This window comes from Athene cunicularia (assembly GCF_003259725.1).
Source record: "Athene cunicularia isolate RWA chromosome 1 unlocalized genomic scaffold, athCun1 chr1_part1, whole genome shotgun sequence".
NCBI lineage: Eukaryota > Metazoa > Chordata > Aves > Strigiformes > Strigidae > Athene > Athene cunicularia.
Genome location: NW_020799091.1, coordinates 128,829,198 through 128,848,341, shown reverse-complemented (window position 1 = coordinate 128,848,341; position 19,144 = coordinate 128,829,198). Strand labels below are relative to the sequence as shown.

The 19,144-nt window shown below is 41.4% G+C and overlaps 1 long non-coding RNA gene across 1 annotated transcript in view; it reads right to left on the bottom strand.

Annotated features, from left to right (window-relative positions):
- The window catches only part of LOC113482322, a 20,309-nt gene extending 17,253 nt beyond the window's left edge, over positions 1-3,056 (bottom strand). The window contains exon 1 of the long non-coding RNA XR_003398823.1: positions 2,947-3,056. This is a non-coding gene — a long non-coding RNA (uncharacterized LOC113482322). The remainder of the gene's footprint in view (positions 1-2,946) is intronic.
- Between the last annotated feature and the right edge of the window lie 16,088 nt (positions 3,057-19,144).

The window sequence follows — 19,144 nt, the reverse complement described above, 5'->3', positions numbered from 1 at the left end:
GCTAGAGCCATGGTATGTGGGGGGGGGGGGGGACACACACATACGGACCCTGGAACTTTACCCATACTAAAGAAACATTTGCAGCTTTTTTTCTACAATCTCTGTTTAAAGATATGCCCCTGTAAAGCTTTATATTATTGTTGACACCCACAGTTACTGAAATGGTCCTGCTTTTGGCCACAGTTTAATATTAAAAGAGAGCTCCCAGTATAACCATTGTTCAGACACATGATCCCTGTTAATGCCGAGGTGACACCCATATTAGTGCCTGTCAAGAAGCCAAGGACAGAGCCATAATCTACCACTCCATAGTCTGACTTCCTCCTGTCTTGAGTTTGGACCCAGTTGCTGGGCTCAGCTCTCACAATGGCACCACCTAGGTTCTCCATCCTCCTCCTGCTCTGAGTGTGCTGTGATCCTACACTTGCTGACCAAAATGGCTTTCACTGCAGTGCTCCTTACAGGCTCTAGTATGAGGGCCAGTCTAATTCAAAGCACACCAAAGTGTACCTGTAGTATTAGTCTGATACTTCATTGTTTCTGGAAGGTTTCTTGACAAAAGCCTGATTAATCTGAGAGAGTGCTTCTAGTGCAGTATCTGCAGAAGATGCTGAAAAGAAAATAAAAATTTATAGTTACAGGTAAGAAAATTCCAATTGTTTTTATATTCCTTAAGTAAATATGTCTACAGGATGTCTCTCTTTGGAGAGACAATATAAACAGTAAAGCAGCTGCTTTCTTCTTTGTATGGAGAATAAGGACCAGAGGAATTGTGCTGGTAGTTAACTATACAAAATATTAGTGCCACAAAAGGGTAAACCACTGATAAAGGAAAAGTGACAGAGAACACTCGGAGACATATGCAAAACCAGGTCAGCCCTGAGCTGGGAGGCAAAGTGAGGCAAACACCTACAAGAAAACTCTTAACCCTTTCTCAAACTCAAGCATTACTGAAAGAAGCTGGGTATTATTGTCCTTGGATGATATGAAAATACCACAAGTAAACAAATAGTGTGAAAACTGTTTCTACTTTAGTGCAGGGTTAAAAAATTATAGTTTTCTTCTGTTTAAGAAGGCTTATACATAAAATGTCCACAGCTATAAAGAAAAATGCAATGGGGACTAACAAGACTGTTGTGCAGAGTGCTCTGGATGGTGGAAAAAAAAAGTTAGTGAAGAAAGAGAGGAACTGCAATTTTTAAAGAGTTTGTTGTTTTGTTTTGTTTTGTTTTGTTTTGTTTTTCCCCTGGTAAAATTTAGCATTAGGGACACTTTATCTTGGATGGAAACCAGTCTGATGAAGCTGGTTTGTGGCTTATGATAACCAGAGCTCCTCAAAAAGTGACCAAGCCACACTTTGCCTCCAGACATTCCCAGCCTCCCCCTCTTGGCAAGGCTCTCAGGTGGCACTGAAAAAAAAACATCAACGAGCACCTCTCAGTATCGTCCTGGGTTTAGATCAGCTCACCCTTTGGAAATGACCTGAGGATGTTACTGATTTTATTATCAACTGAAATGAAATTGTGTTTGATTTTAATATAAGTGTAGAATTAAGGGATATTTTAGTAAAAATCATTTTACATTTACTGTATTTTGAATCTAGCAACTGACTGCTACTCTAAAATCCCTGTACAGCCCCGTACCAAGGCTGAAGGGATTGGTCATAATTGTTTAGTAGGAATGGTTAGAACCTAGGTAACAAAACACGAAGTAATCTGTAAACTGATTTATAATACATGTATAGGACTAGAAGAATGCAAATAGATGTCAAGGTCCAGGATTAATGGGAACTGAGGGCAGTAACCGTAACAGCTTGCAGGTACCTGCCAAGAAAACTGTGTCCTTAAGCAAAAGGTAATTCCGGCAGGGGGAGATCGCGACCACCGACTCATGGACCACCTACTCACATTACACCCCAGACCCATTTCTAGACATTTCTAACCTTTACTGTGCAGATTCGGAAATAGGAGGAGAATATGTTAATGATTTCTTGGAGATTGTATGTTTATGTATGGGTACTTAATGAATATGTATAAGTTCTATATAAGGTGTATGATTCTGGTGCCTGGCACGTGTTGTTGGTGAGAGCACTCCCCCACACGTCCAGCCATCAATAAAGAAGTGTCTGCTTATCTGCATCAAATTGGTGTCGGTAAGTTATTTTTATCCCGGATTTTGATGACAAGGAGATGCCAAGCGATACTTTGTCCATGATCTTTGCCTACCTGAGCGCAGAGATCACTCACGAGCAGCTATCCAATCCTCACAAAAAAAACCCCCAAAAAACCAAAAAAAACCAACCCAAAACCCAACAACTGGCTGTAGTGAAATGGCAATGGGCTCTTCTCACCAAAGTGCCTTAGATTTCAGCCAGCAACACCTGGTACCCACCAAGTCCTCCAAGGTGAAAGGGTGGCATCAACCTGGCTTGTCCATGGGGAGCTGAGGCACAAGCAAGTCCTGATGAAAAAGATCTGTTTGTCTGGATGCTGTGTTTTCCATCTCCAAGGATGAGGTATTTGGGTTTCAAATGGTTTTGGAGTGGGGTTTTTTCCTGACTATGGAGCTTAAGGCTGCGTTGTGGAAGTTCAGAGCACAGATATCACTGTCTGGCACATGTAGAAAAAAAGATAAACTCTTTTGCCCAGTTTTGCCACAAATGCAGGTTTGTGACATGATAAAATTTCACCTGGGCTCCCCTGTAATCTAGGAGGATTTAATAATCCTTCTTTACTTTTGATCCTTGTTTTCCTACAAGGCCCATTTTGCAGATCAGGGCTGAATTATCTTACTATATACATTCTAAGAAATTTTGGATTACCCATCCCCCAGTACTGGGCACAGAGAGACTCTTCCCCCTGTCACAGTTCATCTGAGGGTACCCAGAATTAAGTCTGATGTGGCCATCTACTTGCAGGGCTGATACTCTTCTCTTTCTCGTTTTACAGTAGTAGGATTCTGCTGACAACACAAATTTGATTCAGATTTCCAGCATGAGGGGGGACCCGCAGCCAGGTTCAAGAGTCCCAGCCCACCTAACAGTGATGCAACATGGGGCGAGTTTTCTGGCTTTCTCCTGGTGTCCTGGAGGCAGGAGCAAGCCTCTTCAGTAACCTCTCTGCAGATGCCGTGGCTTCTCTCCACTGCTCTGCCACACTGCAGGACCTCTACAGCCACAGAGGTGACTGAGTGGCTTTTTCTAATCAGTGCTTTTTACCAAGCTGACCACAATAATCTTGCCTTTCCCAGAACCCACCAACTTTCTCTAGCCAACAAACTAGTTTGCCAGCTCCCTATTGCCTCATTACATCTGAACATTGTCCCAAAACATCTTTGTTTCTGTCCTCTGCTTGCCCTGCCTCTTAAGGATAATAATACCATTTATCTGATAATGACTACAACAAAAAGCTTGCTGGAATTACTATATATGTGTACTAGGCCAAATGCAACCCTGGCAAACTTCTATTGAAATTTATGTAGTTGTGCTATAGGTGCATTTGTTTCATTTTCTTCATTGCTCTGCCAGCAACCATTGTATGATAAGCTCTGGTATGTGGAAGGTGAAAAAAAAGGGCATCAGGAAAAACAAAGTGGTTTTGTCATCTGAGGAACAGGCTTTTGTCTGGCAGTGCAAAGACCTGTGTACTTCAGTACATAGTCTTGTTTGACCTGTGAGCTTTCTTCATTTTTCAGGAAAATAAAAAAAAAAAACAAAAAACAGTCAGTGAAATACAAGAATAACAATTGATGAAACCTTGTTCTATCACTTTGCACTGTTGTTTGCCTTTTATTATTTCTAAGAGATACTCTATCTGTGTCATAATCAGACCACAAAGAAAGCACCAATTAATAATGCTACCACTACTACTATCATAGCTCTTTCATAGTTTTTTCATTTTAGTTTTTATGAGTCAGTGCAAGTCTGTGAGAGAGAACAATGAAGTTAAAAAGCCATCCCTGCTTTGGAGACTATCCACAACTTAATGCTCTCCTTGGCTGACATGTTGGCTCCTGCAGCCCAGCAGCAAATCTATTTTCAGTTAGCGTTGGTAATGTATTTTGAAATACCCTATTTCTGAAAGCTACGGGTTTCCTACTCCTTTAAAAAGCCTAGTGATTCCATGAGCAAGTGCTACCTCCCATGTCATGAGTTCTCACATAGCCATTTTGCTTAGAGTAGGCAAGGAGTAATTTGAACTGTAAAGTGCTTCAAGGATATAAATCTGTTTGGGACCTGCAGTAGTTTTTACATAGTTTTTATGTAGGGTTTTTTTGGGTGAGTGATTACAGGCCTGTAACAAAGGAATTAACCTCATCCATGTCTAAATTCTGGGGTACTGATTCTTTTGCTTTTGAAACATGCCCTAAGAAAACCCTCAATGAGTTTCCCTCAGGGCGATTTTCCCCACTTAAAAACCAATTGCTGCCCAGCATCACTGATGGGCATTGAGCATAGCCTTGCCTGTGTTGTATCACCTGGGCAATCAATCAAATGATTCACACTGGTGGGTGTGGTGGATGTCTCTAATAGTCCAGGAGGGACCTCCTACCCCTGTTTGATTAGAGATTATGTTGGTTTAGTAAAAGTGTTGAATGAGTTTACGATGTTGTGAGAAGTTATGAGGCTCTTGGAGGAGAGTTGACAGTGCTTGAAGACATATGTCAAAAACTGAGCAAATGCTTAGTGAGGGGCTTTGACCTAAGGGAAGCCTCCAAGGAAACTACCTTGTTTTCTTGGAGATGGGAGAGCTGAAGTGAATGTAAAGAATAGATGTAATAATGTGCTTCTGGACGGTAAGAAAGGTTGAAAACTTATATTGTGCCATATAACTATAGCAGATACTGTGCATGGACTGCTAGCCAAAAGCTTTTGAACATAGTTCATTGCTATTTTCCTTAACACCAAAAAATCCTATATTCACCATGGGACAAGAATCTGCGTGTTATCATGGGATAACTGAAGGTCATTAATTTGACAGCATATGTATTTCCTAGAAACTTATTTGAGTGCATGTAACTAGGCAAGGTCCATTTCTTAGTTTGTATCAGTGTCTGCCTTTTTGGCTTTCCTGAAGAAGGACAGGTAGGGATACAAGTAGCTGTCAGAGGGAAAAGCTGAGGGGAAGATAGGATTTAAAAAACTCTAGCAGTCTAGTTGTCCTCATACTGACTTTTGCACTGAACAGACACATCATCAAAATGGACTTGCTCCCTTTAACAAAGCTATCTGATTTTCAGGATCAGCCTTTGGTATAAGGACCATATTTTTTGCAAACCCTTATCTTGACAAGGGACGTCTTGGGTCTGGGAGCACCACCTGTGGCTCTGGAAGCCTGAATGTTCTGAGGCAGTGTCCAGGGGTAACACCTCAGCTCTCTGCTCCCCTTAACAGATATTATTGTGACACCCTGTTCAGTCTTTTTATGAAGCTTGATTTAGTCTAGAGCCTGTACAGGACTCTAGTGACCAATTGCTTGTCATGCCTGTTTCTGGAGGACTGTCTTGTCTTACTTATACTAGATTTCCTTCCATGTCTGGAATGGAGTAATACAAGCTATTTCTGTTAGGTCTTAGAAACTGTACCCAGATGAAAGGCGTGAGTTTACTGGGCACCACTAGATGGTGCCTCCTGATCGCTATTCCTGGGAAATAGCGGTGCTCATCCAGGAAAACAAAAAGCAGGGAAGGCGAGGGGTGATGGGTCTTGCAGCCATTGGTGGGGGCAGCACGGCTGGGAGCCTCCGGAGGGTGCGCGGGCAGGCAGGGACCCGCACACGGGGGTGCAGAGCTGCTTCTCAGCCACGCCGGTGAAAGTGGGTGTGTTTTTCTTTTAAAGACACTGAACTATGGAAGTGTTAATCTCTGTGTTATGTGAGCTCACACCAGTAAGCAAAGATGCTGTAGAGGAAAGAGATAAATTTTGATTCTGTGAAGCTGTGGATTCTTTCCTTTCAGCATAGAAGGAAATTCAGTAGCTTATACTTCCAATAAATCTATGCAATTACGTGAATATCAGGTGCAGAAGTGATCCCTGGATCCTGTGGCCTGTTAGTGCTCTGAAGGGCTTATGTTATTCAATTAGTAAAACAAGTGTGGAGGAAAAACATCTAAAAGGGGCTGGGGTTCAGATATGTTTAAAGTAGCAATATTAGCTAAAACAAAGCAAGCAAAAAATTAGGAGTATCCCCTCCATAATAAAAATAAAATAATTTGACTGCTGAGCATCTTAAACATCATCATACATACTTTTAAATTTTAAAAATTTATTTATTTCCTGCAACCATAATCTTCACTTATGTCATTTTTAAAAAAAAAAAAAAAAAAAAAAAAAGAAAAAAAAAAGCCCATGACTCTTCTTTTGTTAAATAATAAATATGAGGTCAGATTATCCCATATTTGTGGCTTAGTTGCCTGTTAGAAGTTTGGCCTTCTGGATGCATTTGAGTATGCAGAGTGGCTACTACTGAAGACAACTATATCTAATGATACAGATGCAAGAGACTAACTCACATGTAGATTTGCCGGAAGGGCCATGATGAGTTCACTTTTCTATTGTCACCTCCCCCTGGTCCTCTGTTGCAGCATTGCTCCCATTGTTTTCGGTGGAGGAGGAAGTAGGGGGTGGATGAGGGTGCAAGAGAGGAAGAGCTTCATTGCCATCTGCTTTGCTGTTCACAGTCAGGTCTGTGCCTGCCTGAGAACTGGTGTATTGTCAGAAATCCCACTCTGAGAGGGTTCTTCTGAAATGCTCAGGGACTGATTCTTGCTTGTGTAAGTCTGGGGTTACCTACATCAGTGAGTTTATTCAAGAACTATGAATAAAGTCAGACTGGTGTCGGTCACTTGTCTGAATGACAGGTACATCTGCAAAACAGATAATATATGACTGTGTTCTCACTGCACCAGGGTTCAGCTCTGTTCTTTATCTTGACTTATTTTTTTCTCTCCCTTTTCCTCTTACTCCAGTGCTTACTCTTCTGCTATAGTAATCATACTGTTAAAATAAGAATGCTTTCTGCTAGGGGGATGAAGTCCTTGGTTCCAAGATGCATCATTCTCTGCTGCTGTGTTTCAGTACTGTGGTTTGTGTCAAGGCTGGTGGGGAGAAGCCAGATCTAGTAGCCCTTAAGGGAAGGGTGTGCACTTTCCTGTGGTACGAATGCAAAGGCAGGATGTTGCTATGTTTAGCTTGGGTTCCTCTTGGCAATAAAATATTTTCCATAAAACAACTTCCATAAAATCCAGGTGGATCTTTGAAATCCCATCCAGAATACTTTGATTCCAATGAAAAGCACAGTGAAAAATCTGTGTAGCATGTGGGCAACAGATGACATGAAAGTACATAAAGCTCTGGAAATCAATTGGTTTGGGTAGCAAGAGGCAACCCTGCAATTAACAAGTCAGTAAAACGATAACCTGTAAAATAGTAATGCTGTCACCTCTTATTAAGTCCCTGAGTACTTTTATTTCATCTGTCTACAGTGCCTACACTTCAAAAAGGATAACTGGTGGTGGGAGAGATCTGGAAATATTTAGAAAATGTTTATGAGGCTAATTCAGGAAAATGTATGTAGCAAAATTCATGTTTAGTTGGCTCATCTGAAAGATGATTAGTGTGCTATGAGAGTCTACAAAGCACTGAGTCTACTGCTAGATGGCTCTCCAACATAAAAAATTCTGATACACAGTCTCTGGCACCTGAAGTGAGACAAAAATCTGACTAAAAATTGAGTTCCAGCTCCCAACAGTAGTATAATTGGTTAATGGGATGACTAATTGCAGGGAAGGCATGAGGTCTCTGTGACTTAAATTTTGATTAAAAACCTGGCACTCATTCTCAAAATGCTTTATATCCCAAAGATGAGTTCTGGACTGGATGTAGAAATTTCAACAGAAGTTTTAGGTCTGCTCTGTAGAGGGCGAACTTCAGCCTCTGAAATAAGAAGAGCAACTTCTCAATTGGTAAAAAGTACGGTGTGGACCACTTAGTAGGAATAAGGGATTTTGTTATGCAACACAAATGAAGCTGAGGCTGGATAAATGACCTTTTGCACAGTAACACCAGTCACTAAAAAACATGTGCACATGGGTGTTCACCAGAAGTGAGTAATACAGAGGAGACAGAGCAAGAGTTCTGCCGTGCCTTGTTGGTTTTACACTATCATATGCTTGCTGCAAGAGGTCAGTCTAAGATCCCCAATGTGGATTACAGGGTTGTGCTATCTCTGCTCCGGTCTTTCACAAAATGCGAAGTACTCGAAGGAGCTGCTGTCATGTGGTCTTAACTTGCAGCTTGGTACTATTCTCTCTCCATTGTGGTAGTTTGTGAGCTAACTGTTTTGAATGCCTATCTATGGTGGGACGTTTATCTTCCTCCATGCACCTCGAGGGCTATGTTAATGCTCAGTCCTATATGGCTGTAGTCAGTGGTCTGTTTTCTTCCACATTTCATTCCTTTTAAATGTTCAGAGCCTCTTGCTTGCCTCAGGTTTGTATTTGTAGCTGAGTTTGAACATGTGTGATTATAAATAAATGTAGCAGCATAGCCCAGGGATGCTGTATTGGCTTGCAAATAATGGTGGGATTTACTGATAAGACTGTTGTATAGCAGCTTCCCTTAGACTAGAAATGGAGGCAGTGTTTCTCATGCAGAGCTGTTGTGACTGGAAAAATCAGCTGGAGTGAAAGGGAACCATCTCAGTCTTTGCCACTTTGAGGAACATCCTCTGAGGTTCCCCGAAAAACTGATTTCTCAGCTGTGCTGATAGCACTTCAGAGCATCTCTTCTCTGCCTGCAGAAGAGGCCTCAGTGTGCTTGCTCGAAGAGACGTACTGTATCTGTCCAGCCCATTCTTCTTTATACTCTTTGTGGCTAAAACAGACAGCTTTTGTAGGGAAATTTGAAGTCTATGAATGCACCCATGTAGGTTGTTACTCTGAAAATCACCAGGTTCAGAGAAGAACAGAAGAGGTGACTTTGAAAGGTGCAGGTCCTACTTTCAATTAACTTGTGATTGCATGGGGCCCTGTAATTCCTGCAGGAGAGCTCTGCTCTGTGCTCATAAGCAAGAGACATGATGCCAAAGCATATTCCCAGACTTCTTTAAAATTTGTACTCACAAAGTAGTTTCTGAGATACTTCATTTGCAAGTACCCTCTGTACCTTTTGATTACCCTTGTGATTTTTCAGAGACCTGAGCAGCTCCTCCAGCTGTTGATGGCCAGAGGAGCACAGCTGTTAATATTCCTTGAGAGACATAACAAAGAGATGCAGCTGCCTCCTGAAGCTTCTCTGAAGACTAGCTGGGGTCTTTCGAGAAACTGGGATTCCCTGGCCCTTCATTTAAGCAGAAGTGAACACAAAAAGCCTGTTGTGATGCAGTAACCACTATGTTAAATGGATTACTTTAGTACTGCTGTATCCTGCAGGATAACAGGCACAGGGACCAGACACCTGAGATTGAAACTTCATTGCTTCCTCCTGCTGATGGTTGAAAACTTACCTGAAAGATGTTTCTAAGCCTCTGCAGCTTCCAGGTGATGTAAGCCTTAACTATTCACTCACAGAAACACTCAATGGATTTTCATATTTAAATCTTGCACACACAGACTCTCTTCATTGAGTTTATGAACTATCCCAGCTTCTGAACCATTTGTAGGCTTCATCCATCTGCAAAAACGTCTCACTGCAGAGGGTCTGCTTGCTCCATGGTATGAATAATGCAGAAGAATTGCTCTGTTGAAGCTGGCTTTACTGTCAGTTTAAATTGAACATGAATAATTGAACACATTTTTTTTTTCGGGAAAAAGAACATCTGCCATCCAAGCTGTTTAACCCTATTTGCCTTCTCATGTTTCTCCTTAAACTTACTAAAGCCCCTGTGCTTAGCCATGCCATATAGGAATGCTTCAAATTCATTCGTGGTTTTTCACTTGCTTGAGGTTGTGTCACAAATAACCTGCTATGCTCATTAAGCAGGCTAGTTACAATTATTGTGTGTATGCCATTTGGCTCTAGTTTTAACTCTTTGGTTTCTGACTCTCTACAGGACCCTACTCAGACTTCAACAGCAGGGTGCTGAGCAGCTAGTAAGCGCTAAAAAGTTCACAAAGATAAACCCTTCCAGTGAGGAATATCATTAAGACATGTCAAGAGATTAAATATTTAAGCAGTTGGTGTGGAAACAGCCAGTTTCTTCTTAACTGAAGACAATTAAGTCTTCAAAGCTGTAACTGACTTCCCCATGGAGTTTGGGCACTGTTAGTCCCATTAGGTGAGAGAAGGAAACCTGTAATGTCTATTTCCTGTGTATTTTTTTAAAGTGCAACATGTTTCTTTGAAATCATGGGAGCTGGCCTGCCAAACTGAACTTGTCTGTTCATTGAGAAATTCAGTGTTTATAATTATCTATTCTTAAATAAAATTGTTTATGCAAGGAGAGCATGTGTAGCAGATATTCCAATTAGATGTGAAGCCTATGATGGGCAAACCTGAAGAGAGGAAGGATTTTTTTCTGAAGCCTGATTTGGGAGTGTTAGGAAATCATGAAAGGGACCTGTAAAATATTCATTCTAAGAACAGTGCAAGAGCATTTAGTGTAGCTGTATCATAGAACTTCACTCCTTCAAAATGCTCTTATGTGTAATTTCCCAATTACATGCCTTTTTATATAGTCATTTCATCTATATACTTGCAAACATTATATATTACAAGTGTCTGTAAACATGGGAGTATACTACACATAAGAATGAACATATCCTAAGACATGTTCATATTCCCTAGCTTTTTCCTTAGAAGTCTTATTCATTCTTAGTTAGTAAGTCCCTATTTACATGCTGTTTCCTACTTCCAACACATTTCCCTTCATGGTAGAGGCTTTGTCTAGCAAGAAATACACTACATTATTAGTCAGTAGGTAAGTACATTCGTAAAACAAATGTGATTTGAGTAATAAAAGTTGTACTTAGCGATGGTGCAGTTCTGTATACTATATGTGCTGACTGAATTATACCTGATTTTTCACATACTTAAAGCAATGGAGTTTGATGAGCGAGTAGCTATTACAGATCTTTAAGCTGTCTCTGGAAATAGTTTTCTTGGAGGCAGCAAGCAAGGATGGGTGTGGGAATGTCTTCAACCTTCCAGAAATATACTTCTAGAAATAAAATATTTCATATTTTAGCTACCATGATGCAAGCACCAAGCCGCTTTCTATCATTTACCAGCAGTCCTGGCTGACCGGGGAGGTCTCAACAGATTGGAAATTGGCCAATGTGGCACCCACCTGTAAGAAGGGTCGGAAGGATGATCTGGGAAATTACAGGCCTGGCAGCTTGACTTTGGTTCCCAGGAAGCTGATGAAGCAGCCTATCCTGAGTGCCATCACACAACACATGCGGGACAACCAGATGATCAGGCCCAGTCAGCATGGGTTTATGAAAGGCAGGTCCTGCTTGACAAACCTGAACTCCCTCTACGACAGGGCAACCTGCTTATTGGATGAGGGAAAGGCTGTGAATGTCGTCTACCTTGACTTTAGTAAGGCCTTTGACACCGTTTCCCACAGCATTCTCCTGGCAAACTGGCTGCTAGTGCCTTGGATGGGCACACGCTTTGCTGGGTAAAAAACTGTCTGGATGGCTGGGCCCAAAGAGTTGTGGTGAATTGAGTTAAATCCAGTTGGTGGCCGGTCACGAGTGGTGTCCCCCAGGGCTCAGTTTTGGGGCCATTCCTGTTTAACATCTTTATTGATGATCTAGACGAGGGGATCGAGTGCACCCTCAGTCAGTTTGCAGATGACACCAAATTGGGTGGGAGTGTTGATCTGCTCGAGGGTAGGGAGGCTCTGCAGAGAGACCTGGACAGGATGAAGCGATGGGCTAAGGCTAAAAATTTTGAGCTATTTTGAGCTATTCATCTCCATAAACAATAGGTTTTACACTTAGGTTTGGGGACAGAATTACCAGGGAAATGCTTTGTCTTATCTTTGCTCTCAGTAGCTGCTCCATGAGGCTGTTTATCTTTTATCTGAAAGGGTTGGCTGCAAAGATGAGCATCTTTTAAAGGCCATGTCTCTAGCATTTCATTTTTTCCCTCCCACCACTCTCTGAAGATTGGTGGAACAAAGTCTGCAGATGTGTTTAAATATGTCCTTTAATGTAAAGTGCATGAGCACTCTGTGGCAAGAAAGAAGCTTTGCTAATGAAGTCTTTCACACTGGCCCAAGTCTGAGTCAAAGAATTTGCCATGTGCCCAATTTTTCTCAAAGCTGGTGGAAGTAATCTAGAAACAGATTACAAACCAGGCTGCTGAAACAAAAAATATAACATGTTATCTGTTTCTTATTCAAAAGGGAGTGGAGGTGACAGGGAAATTTGGTACTGAAATTATTAACGTGACTGTGTGTCTCCTAATTACATCTACCCTTAGCTGCAGCAAATGTCTGTGTGTTTGACATTCAAAAGCTCCTTCCACAGGGCAGCAGCAAGCTCTGACTGTCATGGTGTCTGTAGAAAGGAAGTAGCTCTCTGAAGTCTGCTCAGTGATGATTTAATGAGGTGCAACTGAGTAGTACAGTACAGGCCTTCAGTGAAATAATGAAAGGTGAGGAATTCCCTGCAGGCAAGATGGAAGAGTTTGGCTCTGACAAAAGCCTACTTCCATCTAGGAGATTAATTTTCTCTGACGGGTTCCATGGAGACAAATTAACCAAAATGAGTAAACATATATTGCTTGTTTGGCAACACATTTATCAATCATTGTGATTTCCATTGCAAATCCAATGAGAGAAAGACTGACTTGAATCGATCTTCCCCTCTGCTCCCCTTTTCCTGTCTGACACTACTCACTGGTGCCAAAGTATTGTGTCCAGGGTGGGAAGAGAGGAGTTATCAATTTTCTTCTTGTCATTCTTTTGAAAAGACAGGTAGAGAAGATCAGAATTCCTCCTGATGGTGATATTTAAACAGTTGCTTTGGTTAAAGTATGCAGGTTGTCCATTTGTAGCGGCTCTGTCTGGGTGCATCTGTAGGATCTAATCTCTTCCACTCTCTCTGGTCTAGTAGCATCCCTGGATGTAGGCATACTCTTTTCTTCCTCTTCCCAGCAAAACTTATAGCTCCACATGCCCCAGTCCTCCCCAGATATCTTGACTCTGGTATACATGAAGTAGACAGCAGCTTTGTGTCAATTCTGATATTTGCTGGTGTGATGGCTTGAGTCTGGCTAAATGCCAGGTATCCACCAAGTCGCTCTATCACTTTCCCCCCCTTTCCCCTTGTTTTCTCAAAAGGGTAAAGAGGGGAAAGAAGATAAACTAACCCTTGTGGGTGAAACAAAAGCAGTTTTAATATAAGCAAAATAAAACAAAGGTCCTTATGCAGAAGCAAAAGCAAACAGATTTAGTCTCTATTTCCCATGAAGAGGCGATGTCGGGCCTTCTCAGGAAGCAGGGCTCCAATACGCATAGCAGTTGCCTCGGAGGACCAAGAGTGACCCCACCCCCTTCCTCCTTTCTCCCAGCTTTATACTGAGCAGAAGTCATATGGTCTGGAATATCCCTTTGGTCGGTTCGGGTCAGCTGTCCTGGCTGTGTCCCCTCCCAAGATCTTGCCCACCCCGTCCCACTGGGGGAAATGTCAGAAAGAGCCTTGGTGCTGTGTAAGCCCTGCTCAGCAGTAGCCACAACACCAGGGTGCTATCAACACCCTGCCAGCTCCCAGCATGAACCACAGCACCATGAGGGCTGCTATAGGGGAAAACCAATTCCAGTTCAGCCAGACCCAATACAGCTGGCCTCTCCCACCACTGGTAGGCAAAATGCACTCAACCAGCAAATAGTGTCTAAAAATGTGGTAAATGCATGACATGTGTTCACCCTTGTCATCAATAGTTAATATTACATTCCTATAGTACTAAATTACCACCCAGGACTTAAATATGTGGTCAACATGACAGGAAAGCATAAGCTGATGTGTCTCTGGCTCCAGAAGCCATCTGCCCCAAGTCAAAGATGTATCCCAAAGTCTGTAATCTGTAGACTGCTGTAGCAAACTAAACAGTCACTCCTCAGGCATGCAGCTGTGTGTCTTACTGTGATAAGAGGGTTTCTCAGTGTTGAAGATGTATGCTTCAGGTGAGCAGACTGGTGTTTTATTTATCTTCCAGGAACTCAGTAGGGGAACCAATGAAGGGGGAGAGGAGAAGACACTGAGAATCTGACCTCTCATTTGCAGGGCACAGAAGCATCTAGTGACTTAGGAAAAAACATATAGTGACTTAGAAGCATCAGTAGAAAATGAATCTGTCTGAAGTCAGGCTGAAGTTTAGCATTTTAGTTTCTGTGTCTAATTTATTTGAGATCCATTGAAATGTAACTTAGTGACTGACACTTTGAGAATGATTGAGGTTGTTAAGTAATTTTTGAAAATGTGATGAATATGTGGGTTTTTGTTTGGTTTGGTTTGGGTTTTTTTACCTGTTGTGTTTATTTGCTATTTACATTTCTTTCAAGGAACTTGATCAGCAGCTTTATAAGTAGTACATAAAGCTCAAAGCAGAGGAGGTACCAGGCACTAGTATGGTCTGTAGCTCCCTCTGAAAAGGGAGTGTCTAAGCAACATCTCTGGAGGAGCTTCAGTTTCAGGAAAAGGTATAACACAGTATTCTGAGTTGTAAAAAATGGCAGTGGAGAAAAAAAAAATAACCATAGTCTAAGCCTTCAAAAACTTTCTACTTTGTTTCATTACAGCAAACTTTGCACTCAAATAATCTGGATATAGCTCACACCTGGCTGTTTTTTCTTTAATTTAAACAGATCTGGATGAGCTAGATGGTCTGTCTGATCTAGAGATTCAGCCACTCATTTGAAGATCCCTTTGGTTCAATATTTCTTAGTCCTTGCTCTGGATTTTTAAGTTTTCATTAATATGTCAGAGCATGCTTTAGGTGATATTTCCTAACCTAGTGATGAGAGTTGAGTATGCAGATCTAAGCCTGTTGGACACCTTTGCACACTCCCTCTTACAAGAGAGAGTAGTTAAATTCCTCATAGTAATTAAATTAGGCCAGGATTCAGTCTTTTAGTCAAACGGGTACCCTGTCCATGTCCAAAGAGTCCCTCAGAACACAATAATGCACTATTTTCTTCAGTTTCTTCCTCGTTAATAACAATATCAAACATATGCTGAAACATTTCTGCCCTGTATCATATTTCAGAATGATAAAAGAAGTTTAGAAAATATTCCAGCCTTCACCCTGTGGGAATAATTGTCTAGTCTGAGAGATTGATTTTTTTTTTTTCTACTTAAAATTGAAATGTAGCCAGTTTCCTTCAGGCTCTTTGCAATTTGTCTTCATATATATTGTCCTGGTTCAGCCAGGATAGAGTAAAGTTTTCCCCAGCAGAAAGAGAAGGGGAAGGGATTTCCAGCCGGGTTATTCATACCATGCTGATGTCAGGTTCAGGGGCAGAGCCTTTTTACTTTTCGCTTCTGGTGTTGGTTTTTGCCATACACACGGCGGGTTTGCTCCTTGATCACTGAGCGGTATTTCTCTGTATATCTTTTGTCTTGTTCGCTGTTATTGCTGTTTATTGTTGTTACCATTGATACTGTTGTTATTCAGATTGTTCTATCACACTGTTGTATTAAATTTCTTGTTATTTTAGCCCGGGTCTGTGTCTAACTTCCAGCCCAACTGGCGTGGGTGGGGGAGGGGCAACAGCCACGTGCTCTCTCATCCCGACAAGAATTAAACCTTGCACAATATATGTGTGTGTGTGTGTGTGTGTGTGTGTGCCCCCACATGAGCTCGATTTTTCTGTCTTCTGGGCAGCTTACTATTGACGTTTCTGCAAAGATAATATTAGTCTCTACATATAACTCTGAAATGGAACACTAACACATTCTGCTGTGATAGCAGCTTTGTTTTCCCTCGTGGGAAAGGTAAAAAGGCATTTGCCTGAATTCAGAATTCAGTGTGTGTTTTATTAGATCTCCTGACACAAAATTCCTCAAGGTTTTGTATGCAACTATTGCTAATCTTCTGTAAAATTCTTGCAAATAAACAGATATGGGAATTTTTTTCAAACTCCTTCTGATTGCGACATAAGACTGTTGGCAAGTGCTGCTCTAAGACTAGACAAAAATCACCCAACACAACAGCAGCATGAACTTATTTCCTGAACAATGTAAATGTCTTCACTGATGGTGGTCCCTCCAGTGAATATAGCTCTTCTCAAGTGTGGTGAAGACCTTTTGGAGAATGACCAGACTAGATGTACTGATAAATTCAACTGCCCTCTAGATATTAGCTAAGATGTCAGTATTTCTTGCTAAGTAAGTTACAGTAAAGTACCATCAGACTGAAGGCATTTGCCAGATTTCTGATCCCATTTGCTTAATTACACTATTTGACCATATTGCTTCACAGGTTAATGGAAAGGTATGTAGTCTGAAAGCAGTTCTTCAGAAAACTTACATCTTTTAGAACTATTTTGAACTGAAGTTCTCTACTTGAATTGATGCTAGCTTATTGTGATATGTTGCAATACATAACAAGGAAGCTATTCTTGTGGCAAGACTGGTATGATCAGTTCAGCAGGCACCTTCAATGAATATGTCTTCCTGTTGTAATAGTATAACTTCGTTAGTCTGTTCAAGAGCTTAAAACATTTCTGTGGTTTAATTTCAGACTGCACATCACTTATTCTATGCCATTTCTCGAGTATATGAACTGGTACTTGTGCTGAGAGGTTAATTTTTCCTCTCTAGTGAATAAGCAAGGTTTATAAATGTTATAAACTGACTTCTTAAAATTGGCTAAGTCAGAGTTTCCAATTTCTTTATTTAGCAAGTGGCAACAAGCCAAACAGTGCTGGGCGGCCGGGGTGTCTCCTGCTCCAACAACGGACCACACCCTCCAGGGCACTCTGTTTCAATCTTATACTACAAAGTATTACATAGTCATTATACACATATGCATATTCATTACTTGAACCCGCCTACTCCCGCTTCATATGGTCATTAGCTTATCAGTCCTTTACACTTGCACAGAAGTTGTTAAATCTACTGTCAGGGGTCTTCAAATCGTGGGGGGTGGTCTTCTGGGAGGAAGGCCGTAGGTCCTCCTCACAGTGTACGTTTCACCTTTCGCTTGGAATGTGATGATCCTCTGAGTTTGCAGAGTTCTTATCAGTCTAGGCCCAGTAATCTCTTTGCATAATGAGATTCATGGTCGTGAACATCCTCCTGTTTTATTCAATTATGCACCTGCAATTCTCCACATCTTCTGACTTAGAGATGCTTCCTCTCTTGTTGTTCCCCCCCACACACACTTCCTGTCACTTTTTTTTTACACTATCGTGTTAGTGTAATTAAGCATTTGCTGTTAGTATTACACAATATGCAATAGTTCATATTACAGTTCACTGAATTTGATGAACGGTTTACCACCTATCACATTCATCCTAATTACACATGCGCTTTCTTGCTCCGCACTGCTCTCAAGGGGTCCCTGGTGGTCCTTGTTAGTCTTCCTCACCGTGTTGCTGGTTGACCTCTGTGCTCACGCATGCTCGGAAAGGGCTGTTTAGGGGGTGTTGTGCAGCTGAGTTGTGTCTTGAGATGATTTGTTTTAATTTGTCCTGTCCTTGTTCCTGTTATCTTCAAGAATAGTCTCTGTCTTATTTATCTGTCTTATCTTCAAACCCCTTTCTTCTTCACAAAACCACCAACCTTCAGCTGTGTTTGCACATTCCAGAAGCTACATTGACACTGACCTGATTTATTCTCAGTAAAAAAAAAAAATGTTCAGCAAGACACTTTGGCTTACAGTGTGTGTGTGAGAGGGTAAGCGTCTGATGAGCTGCCATAGTCCCGAGGCTTTCCCCAGGAGTTCTGTGCTGATCATAGTGGGTACTTATTCCCTTTTTGCTGGTAGGTGCATGGTGCTGATAGCTATTTCTTCCTTGGTCTTAGGTTCCTCTTGGGTTTATCTTTTAAACATAATCCATCTATGTACATGCTTTCTTTCAATTGGTTCCCATTTGTTCAGTTTTTCTATTCTGTTCTATTTCTAAAATTGCTAATACCTGAATGATGGGAGCTTGCAATCCTATAGAAGGCATAAGATGTTCATAGCATCCATCTCCCCCATGTGAGCTTTTCCTTACATATAAGTTCCTCCCTATGCAAGTTTTTTTTTCACACTTTTTATGCACATTTTCCCCAACATGTGCCTCCACCACCCCGCCATGGCGACACCCCACCCAGTGTGTGCACCCCGCCACGTCCAGCCCACTAAGTATTGCACATTGCAGGCAGCAAAGTGCAACTGCAAGGCTTGCTGCAGGAGACATAGGGAGTCCAGAGCGATGCTCCTCTACAAGACTGAAGACAGAACCTCCAGGTCTCTATGTCATCTTCTCAGGAAGTCTGTATACTAACATGCCTCTCTGCTTTCCTTGCTTTATGTCTAACTGCTTTGCATGCTGGATGGCAGGGTAGTAATTAATGCCATGAAGCATCTCATATCTAAGTGTCAAGACCTGCATAGGAAGCCTTGTATGGGTGCAGGATTAGGAGAGCAGATTACTGATAGCACAGAGGTCAGGAAAGATATAAACAACACAACAGTACATATAGAATAACTATTTGTTATCACTCTAGTTTAGAGTGAGAATAAAACAAATGTAAGGAACTGTTACCTCATTGCTAGAACAACCTAAAATAAGCTCACACTGGGACAAATGTGTGAGATTTATCTCCAGATAAATCCTGAGATCTCGTGCTGCCAGATCAACACAAAGTTTTTAGCCTCTAAATCATAATAAGAAAAATAAAATTTATTGGGTAACAGAACAAATCTTGGAGGCAAGGGGTGGGGTGGGGGAATCCCATTTGATGTAAACTGATCAGCATCAATATTGCTTTCTAATAGAACCATCTCTGTAATCTAGTCAAACAGGCTTAGTACATTTCTTTTATAACAACTCAGGCCTCATTATTTCTGCTTACAAAAATCTTCCAAACCAGAATGTAACATCATCTATGTTTGCACACCCTATTAGCAATTGACACCCACTCATTTTTAACTTTTTCTTCTAGTATTGGGTTGTGTGGCTGGAGAATGAATGTCTTACAA